The following is a 9873-nucleotide window of genomic DNA, read 5'->3' as shown; positions in this document are numbered from 1 at the left end:
GATAACCAACAAGGAGGGGATTACATCTACCGGACACTCGGTAAAAAACCAAAGAAGAGAATACCCATCGTCGGTTAGGACGAACAAAATAAGGGATTAACTCTGCACGGGGATAAAATAGGGTTTACAATTACCGGTTAGTGGGTAGTAAACCGCAGAAATAGGACTTACAACTACCGGTTACTGGGTAGTAAACCATAGAAGTAGGACTTACAACTACCGGTTACTAGGTAAAAGGCCACAACATCCGCTGGGGAGAGAATGAATAACTACTGTTTACTGAGCATTTGGTCACCTGAACCACAGGGAGCTGCAGGGGAAATAACAAGAGTAGTCAATCTAGGAACAAACTAGAGAGACATAATGAAACAAGACTCAACCCAATGAGGATACAACTCAGGGGAGTAATTCCATCCCAATACATGTTTTGGTAGGAAACTGAAATAATAATCATCCACGAGGACATAACTCAGTGGGGATGTGAAGGAAAGACAAACACTTTCTGCCTATAGGGCTGACTCTATATTAAGAGATCAGACACAAACATCTGCTTGGGGAAATATGTATCACCAAATAGAAGGAGATAACAAACAAAGATATATGGCAAAGAATGCAACATGAATATCTGAATGTTATAATTATGCATGTATATGCATGGTTTATGTATGATTAATGCTGACAAACAGACATATCTAACACAACCAGGTCCAAGAATCAATGGACAGACATCCAGTACAACATCTCAATAGAGAAAGCCAAGCCCTCAGGGGAAAAACCAATCTGATGGGGGCAACAAATACCAGGAAACCAATCACCACTGAGGAACGAGCGAAGCCGCTGCCAGGGACAAAGACCACTGCTAGGGGAACAAGCAGGAATACCTAGGATCAAAGACCGCTGTTGGGAATAAGCAAAGGGTCATAACCACCAAAGCTGGGGATCTTCCAACAGTACGCAGAGACATGGATAAGATCAGTCATAGAAGAACTCTACTGGAGATCTTATCAGGGGGTGATATGGAATTCTGTGGGGAACAACCACCAAATAGAAGCACATCAAACAACATTCACTTCTAACCACGAAAGTAGCATCTCTGTTGCGGAGAAGGAGAACCAGTCACTCCACTGGGGAAGGAATCAACACATCTTCCTCGAAGTTCCAAAGCCAAACTAGGATCAAGCCACTTCTCGGGAGCTTAACACGGATAAGATCCACCATAGAAGTAACTCTACTGGGAAAAAACCAAGGAAAGATATGAAACTCTGTTGGGAATAACCACCAAACAGAAGTTCCAGTAACCATCACATTTCCTCATACTGCTGGAGAAACAATCTCTGCCGAGGAAAAGAGAAACACCACTCCGCTGGAGATGGAAAATAAACATTTTCATCCCCCGCTCTGCTATGAGGAAACTATCCAAGAAGGAGGAAGCAACAACAATCAGGCTCCGATTAGGCAACTCCACTAGGGAAAAAAATCGATGATGACTGAACCGGGGATAACTTGTAGGTGATAAGCTGGAGGTAAACTACTGGTGACCAAACTGGGGAAGTCTAATGTGAGCAGCCCTTCTAAGGATGAACGGTAGGCAAACCTACTAGAGATCAATGTATGCGAATCCGTTGGGGATAAGCTACAAACCAACTTGTTGAAAATTCCACTCATGTTGGGATTTCCTGCTCACTCTGCGGGAGATTTCCAATCTTAATGAGGGAAGACCAACTTCCTCGAAAAAGATAGCCTGTCAATTTATCAATCTATAAGGGATTTTAGGTCAATCCACACAAGGGATGACAACCATATAATTGATAAAGCACAGATGCTAGACCCGTACTCACTAGGGAGCTAGAGGACTGAGACCAAACTCCAGACTCTCTAGGGACTTTGGTGGTGTATTACCTTATTCTGCACTCATTGAGGAGACTACCTGAAAGATGATGAAGAGGATACAAATATGCTAGGAATATGAACAAATTCCTTACCCTTTTGGAAATCGTACTATCCTTGGGAGAGCACTGAAAATTTTTCGTTTCATCCTTTCAGTCACTGAGAATGTTCACTTTGTTTAAAAACAATTTATAAAACTTTATTTGTTTAAAACAATGATATCTATCAATTAAAACATGCAAATATTTGCAGAACAGAAACAAATAAGAGTGCAAGGAATTGGATAAAGGCTCAAATTTATTTGATGGAATGGTAGTCTGCAAATGGCAAGACTCCATGGATCTTTACAAATTTGAAATTGGTGATATATATTGGAAAAAAGGCTACATTGAACATAATGACCATTTCTCCACCAACACTGAATCCAATGTATTTGAAGCTTCAGTTGACGATGACTGGGCGAGAATCTTTGACAGAAGACGGCTTGAAAAACAAAGTCTTGTCAGGATGCAGTTACTTGCCAAATCCCTAATTTTTGCCTAGATTGCCCCAAGGTGAGGTACTCAATCTAGCGGGATATATATTCATTTTTTTTATGTCTCTAACTTTTTCCTGGACCGTCCTTTCGGGTTTTCAATCCACCGAGACGCTCATTTTTGCCTAAGCCGCCCTTTCGGGTTTTCAACTTAGCGAGCTATTCTATTTTTATTTTTAGGCGAAGTATTTCTTGACTGCATCTGAATGCACATGACGAGTGAAATCCTCCCCATCCATAGTTGTAAGTATCAAAGCACCGCCTGAAAAGGCTCTCTTAACAACATATGGACCTTCATAGTTTGGAGTCCACTTGCCCCTGGAATCGGGCGCGAAAGATAAGACTTTCTTCAGCACGAGGTCACCTTCTCAGAATACACGGCGCTTGACCTTCTTATCAAAAGATTTCTTCATCCTCTACTGATATAAATGACCATGACACATGGCAGTCAATCTCTTCTCTTCTATTAAGTTCAGTTGATCATAACGACTCTGCACCCATTCAGCCTCCATGCAAAGCAAATGGCAGCATTTCATGCCAATCTTTGTACGTAACAACCATCTTCTGGATAATCTTCTTGATGTTCTTATTAGCAGCTTCAACAACCCCATTTATCTTGGGTCTATAAGGAGAAGAATTATGATGTGCAATCTTGAACTCGTTACACAACTCTTTCATCATCTTGTTGTTCAAGTTCGATCCATTATCCGTAATGATCTTGTCTGGCACACCATAACGGCATATGAGTTGATTCTTGATAAACTTCACAACCACCTACCTGGTCACGTTCGCATATGACGCGGCTTCAACCCATTTGGTGAAGTAATCAATTGCCACGAGGATAAAACGGTGACCGTTAGACGCCTTTGGATCTATCATGCCAATCATGTCAATTCCCCACATAGAGAAAGGCCATGGTGATGAAATAACATTCAGAAGTGTCTGGGGAATATGAATCTTATCCATATAAATCTGACACTTATGGCATTTCTTTACATACTTGCAGCAGTCAGACTCCATTGTCAGCCAATAGTATCCTGCTCTCAACATCTTCTTTTCCATGGCATGTCCATTGGAATGAGTACCAAATGAAACCTCATGGACTTCAGTCATCAACAGGTATCCACGCATCTGAGCAAAACCATGTCAAAGTTCCTCTTGTAAAGCACATCACCATTGAGGTAGAAACTGCCAGATAATCTTCTCAAAGTCTTCTTGTCTTTAATAGATGCCCCAGACGGGTAAATCTGACTCTGAAGAAAAAATTTGATGTCATAATACCATGGCTTATCATCTTTTACTTCTTCAACTGCAAATACATGAGTTGGTCTATCCAAGTGCATCACAGTAATATTGGGGACTTCATTCCAGAATTTCACCATAATCATTGAAGCAAGTGTAGCAAGAGCATTTGCCATCCGATTCTCATCTCGAGGAATATGACGGAAGTCAACCTCAGTAAAGAACGTTGAAATCCTTCTCTCATAATATCTATATGGGATGAGGCCAGGATGATTCGTCTCCCATTCACCCTTAATCTGATTAACAACAACGGTCGAATCACCATTCACATCAAGATGTTTTATCCTAAGTGCAATACATTCATCCAAACCCATAATACAAGCCTCATACTCCGCCATATTATTCGTGCATTTGAAAGTTAGCCTTGTTGTAAAAGGAAAATCTGTGCCCTAAGGAGTAATAATCATTGCCCCAATACCATTTCCATACTGATTTACAGCGCCATCAAACACCATGCTCCATCGGGAACCAGGCTCTGGCCCTTCATCAAGTGTAGGCTCATCGCAGTCTTTCATCTTCAAATACAGAATCTTCTCATCTGGGAAGTCGTATTGAACTTACTGATAATCCTCAATTGGTTGATGTGCCAAGTGGTCAACCAAGATATTACCTTTAATAGCCTTTTGAGCTCGATACTCAATATCATACTCAGACAACAGCATCTGCCAACGGGCAATCCTCCCAGTTAAAACAGGCTTCTCAAAGATATACTTAATTGGATCCATTTTGGATATCAACCAAGTCGTATGATTCAACATATACTGGTGTAAACGCTTAGCAGCCCAAGCCAAAGCACAACATGTTTTCTCAAGCATTGAGTATCGAGACTCACAATCAGTGAACTTCTTACTCAGATAGTATATAGCATACTCTTTCTTCTCTGATTCATCTTGCTGACCCAATAGACAACCCATAGAGTCTTCAAGAACGGTTAAGTACATAATAAAGGGTCTCCCTTCCACAGGCGGAGACAGAATCAGAGGCTCGGACAGATACTCTTTGATATTGTCAAAGGCCTTCTGGAAATCGACGGTCCAATCATGACGCTGATCTTTTCGGAGGAGCTTGAATATTGGCAACATGTGGCAGTCATGTGGGATATAAATCTGGAAATATAATTCAAGCGGCCAAGAAAACCTCGGACTTGCTTCTCAGTTTTGGGCGCAGGCATCTCTTGTATTGCTTTGACCTTGGCAGGATCAACCTCGGTACCTCTCTCGCTGACAATAAAGACCAATAACTTTCCCGAACAAACTCCAAATGTACACTTGTTAGGATTCAGGCGGAGTTTGTACTTCCTCAAATGCTGAAAAAGCTTCAACAAGTGCTCTACATGTTCAACTTCCGTTCTCGACTTTGCAATCATATCATCAACATACACCTCGATCTCCTTGTGCATCATATCGTGAAACAAGGTAGTCATAGCTCGTCGATACGTGGCTTCTGCGTTCTTCAAACTGAAGGGAATCACTCGATAATAGAATGTTCCCCAAGGTGTGATGAATGTTGTCTTCTCCATATCCTCGGGTGCCATTTTAATCTGGTTATAACCTGAAAATCCGTCCATAAATGAGAAGACATTGAATTTAGCTGTATTATCTACCAACATATCAATGTGTGGTAGAGGAAAATCATCTTTCGGACTAGCTTTATTCAAGTCTCGATAGTCCACACACATTCAGACTTTTTTGTCTTTCTTAGGCACAGGCACAATATTGGCAACCCATTAAGGATATGTAGAAGTCACCAGAAATCCCACATCAATTCGCTTCTGAACTTCTTCTTTAATCTTCACTGCCATATCAGGATGAGTTCTTCTGAGCTTCTGCTTCACCGGCGCACACTCAGGCTTCAACGACAAGAAATGTTGCATGATATCAATATCCAGACCAGGCATGTCTTCATACGACCAGGCAAAGACGTCGACATATTCTCGTAGCAACTCAATCAACCCCTTCTTAATAGATTCTTCCAGGAGTGCTCCAATCTTTACCTCACGAACACAATCCTCAGACCCCAAGTTGACTGTTTCCAGATTCTCAAGATGTGGCTGAATGATCTTCTCCTCGTGCTCAAGTAGACGGGTAATCTCATCAGGAATCTCTTCAACATCATCTTCTTCGGCCTTAAATACAGGGAACTCAAAGTTGGGAGATGGTGTTGGATCATTATGTTCAATGGGTTTGATCAACCTGCATAATGATTTTGGATATAAAAGAGATTTTAGAATTCAAATAAGGAAAATCATTATGCAGATGAAAAGATTGATTTTATTCTCTTTTTATGGTTTTTTAGTGATCACCAATTTCATGTAAAAATCAAAAACTGAAAATAATTTGGGAAAACAAACATTTAACATGTAATTTTTGAATGAATATCATTGTATTTATGTGCCAACAATGTCATCACTTCTCCTTTTGGCATGGGAGAAGGGTTTTTAAACAAAAATGAACATTACGTGGACTTATGGACAACTGTTGGAACATCATCAGCGACCCAATTATTGCAGACTCCTCCAGGGATGACAAAGTTTCCACAATCTTCCTCTTCATCATCTTCCATAATAGTAACAGCCTCCTGGTCTTCGACCGTGTGGATAAAACCATCACTCTAAAACAGACCGTGCTTGTTGAAAGTGCCTGAAGAATACCCTATGCCAGCCCGGGATTTTTTGTCTTTCAGCTTAATCATTTGTCCTAAACTAGTAGTTGCCCCATGCTCAATGGCCATCTTCTCATCATTGTAGGACGCAAATGAAGAAGTTCCTTTCTTAGAAGGCTCAGCAATAGACAAGGCTTGGAACGGAGTCCCAACCTCATCCTCAACATCAATGTAAGAAAAGGAAGACAAATGTCTTACCAAGAGAGCCTTCTCTCCCCTTACCACCACCAACTTCTTGTTCTTCACGAACTTTAACTTTTGGTGTAGGGTGGATGTCGTGGCGCCTGCCTCGTGAATCCATGGTCGGCCTAACAAACAGTTATATGATGGGTGGATATCCATGACCTGGAAAGTGATCTGGAAATCACTAGGTCCTATCTTGATTAGGAGCTCAACCTCGCCAATCACAGTCTTTCTGGATCCATCAAAAGCCTTGATGACCACTCCACTCTGCCTCATGGGTGGCCCCTGGTAAGAAAGTTTTGCTAGAGTGGATTTTGGCAACACATTCAGCGATGATCCTGTGTCTACCAGCACATTAGACAAGGAATCATCCTTGCAGTTCATAGAGATGTGTAGTGCCTAATTATGGTCTTTTCCCTCCTCGGGAAGATCAGCATCGCAAAAGCTCAAGTTGTTACAAGCAATAATGTTTGCAACAATGCTATCAAACTGTTCAATGGAGACATCGTGATCCACGAATGCCACGTCTAACACCTTCTGCAAAGCTTCACGGTGTGGCTCAGAGTTTATCAACAATGACAACACTGATATCTTTTATGGAGTTTGAAGCAGCTGATCTACAACATTATACTCGCTCCTCTTGATGAGCCTTAGCATCTCATCACAGTCCTCTCTCAATGTGCCATTCTAGCCAGTAGGGACATGAGCTCTAACAACAGCGGCAGGTCTGTCAACAGCAAGTGTCGGATTCGAAGAAGTAGAAGAAGTCCCTACAGGACGGGCAACATTATCAACAACATCAGTTCTTCTGGTGTCAACCTGGGGTTTCGGCGGCACCAAAAAAACACGACCACTGCGGCTCAAAGCACTGACATCAGAAATACTTGTCACGGAAGTAGAGGGCAGAGGCACCTCCTTCCCATCTTCTAATGCAACTGCATTATATCGATAGGGAACAACCTTGTCTTAAGAGTATGGAACAGGGCTAGCTGGCTTAATAACGAGAGTAGGAGAGGCCTTCTGCTTGCTGCCATGATATCTGACAACAACAGGCTCAGGTATTCTGAATACAGATGATATAACATTAACTTCGTCCTCATCACAATTCTGAAGTGTCTCGATCACACCCTGATCCAACATTTCTTGGATGTCTTTCCTGACTTGACGACATCCCCTCTCATTGACAGTGCACACACGGCAACTGTCATGGTCATGCTCATAGTGACTGTATCCACATAACAGTCTATGCATCTCGACTAATGATTGTCTGATATGGCTGACATATCTGACCTTGTATTTGCCAGGACAACCTTGAACCGTATTAACAACAGATTTCCCATGCTCGGGCAATGGGTTCTTCTTCACATTAGGACCTACGTCCTCGAAAAACAAAATACCGCTTCTAACAAGGTCTTGAACCTTGGTCTTGAGAGGGTAACAGTTCTCCACATCATGTCCGGGAGCACCAGAATGATAAACATAGTGAAGCTCGGGCTTGTACCACCACTGAGGGTTGGTCGGTACAGCGGGTGGGTCACGTGGAGTAATCATCTTCCTTTCAATCAGTGAAGGATATAGCTCGGCATAAGTCATTGGAATAGGATCAAAAGTGACCCTCTTCCTATCATAGCTAGTGCTGGTTTGATTGTTGTTTCGAGGCTGGTAGGCCTGCTGTTGCGGATGATGTTTTCGCTGTTGATATTGTTGATGTTGCTGTTGTTGGTTCTGATGCTGATAATGTTGATCTTCCCTGAAAGCAGATGCTATATGAGCCACCTGGTGCTGGTTACTGGCGGGACGCATAGTCTTCCTCTTCACAGCGGGTCTTCTTTGTTTGACATGGGAGGATATAACATGTGTCTCTCCATCTTTCTTCTTGGCAAACGCCCCATAACGTTTGGCAGAAGATCCTTCTTCTCTGGTCAGGCGCCCTTCCCTAACTCCTTCGTCTAGTCGCATCCCCATGTTCACCATCTCGGTGAAGTCAGAGGGAGCGCTAGCAATCATCCGCTCGTAGTAGAAAGAGCTTAAAGTCTTAAGAAATAACTTTGTCATATCTTTCTCTTCGAGCGGGGGCACAATCTGTGCATCCAATTCACGCCACCTCTGGGCGTACTCCTTGAATGTTTCTTTCTCCTTCTGGGACATAACCCTCAGTTGGTCCCTATCGGGAGCCATATCAACGTTGTACTTGTACTGCTTGACGAAAGCTTCGCCAAGGTCGTTGAAGGAGCGAATGTTCACACTATCCAAGCCTATATACCATCTCAATGCGGCACCGGACAAATTGTCCTGGAAATAATGGATGAGGAGTTCATCATTGTCGGTTTGAGTCGACATCTTGAGTGCGTACATCACAAGATGTCTGAGCGGGCAAGTGTTTCCTTTGTACTTTTCAAAGTCAGGTACTTTGAATTTGATAGGAATCTTGACATTTGGCATGAGGCACAACTCAGCAGCAGATTTGTCGAAGAGGCCATTCCCTCTTAGAGTTTTAAGTTCCTTGCGCAGCTCAAGGAATTGATCATTCATAGCGTCCATTTTCTCGTACACATCTAGGCCCTCAGACGGCTCAGAGTGATAAATGGTGTCATCAACTCTCGGCAAAGTATGCACAACTGGAGGTGGTACAGCAAGGATCGGGCTAGATGCCGGCAGAGAAGCAAAAGTAGGGACGAGACCCTCTGGAACAAAATTAGCGGGCATCCCCCAGGGAAACCCGACTGGCATAGCAGAGAAAGCAAAGTGAGCAATGACAGCAGGCACGGTAGAGGAAGCAACCTCTGAAATGACCATCCTCTGGGGAGGAGTTGAAGGCGTGGGAGAAGACTGGCTTTGGGCAGCCAAGAATGACTCCATCAGGGCAGTCAATCTTGCCACTTCTTCCTTGAGTTCTCTGCTTTCCTGCTCGAGGTGATCAATTAGCTTTGATGAGTTGGCTCTAGTATAGTACCGGTGCGTCAGCTTGTCTTCAAAATAAATGAAGAACACAGAGTTAGACCACTGATCAAGAAGCCTGGAACAAAACTTGCTTATGCACATGATGCATGCAATGTTTGTGCATATGATTTTATTTTTATTATCAGAGGAACTTTATAGAGATCCATTTGCAAATACTTGAAAATATTAATCATTTAGACATATATGGAATAATCATATCAATAATATCTGGAAAAAAATTTACACCAAAGAAGTACAGTCTTGGTAACCAAATACAATACAAGAGAGAAGGAAAATGAACATCCTATGGAACCCTAGAAACAATCGTCCAAAGCTCTCGAGACCGGAAGATAAGCTGCACGAAG

This window comes from Lathyrus oleraceus, chromosome 3, assembly GCF_024323335.1.
Source record: "Lathyrus oleraceus cultivar Zhongwan6 chromosome 3, CAAS_Psat_ZW6_1.0, whole genome shotgun sequence".
Lineage (NCBI taxonomy): Eukaryota > Viridiplantae > Streptophyta > Magnoliopsida > Fabales > Fabaceae > Lathyrus > Lathyrus oleraceus.
Note: the sequence above shows the minus strand (reverse complement) of the source record.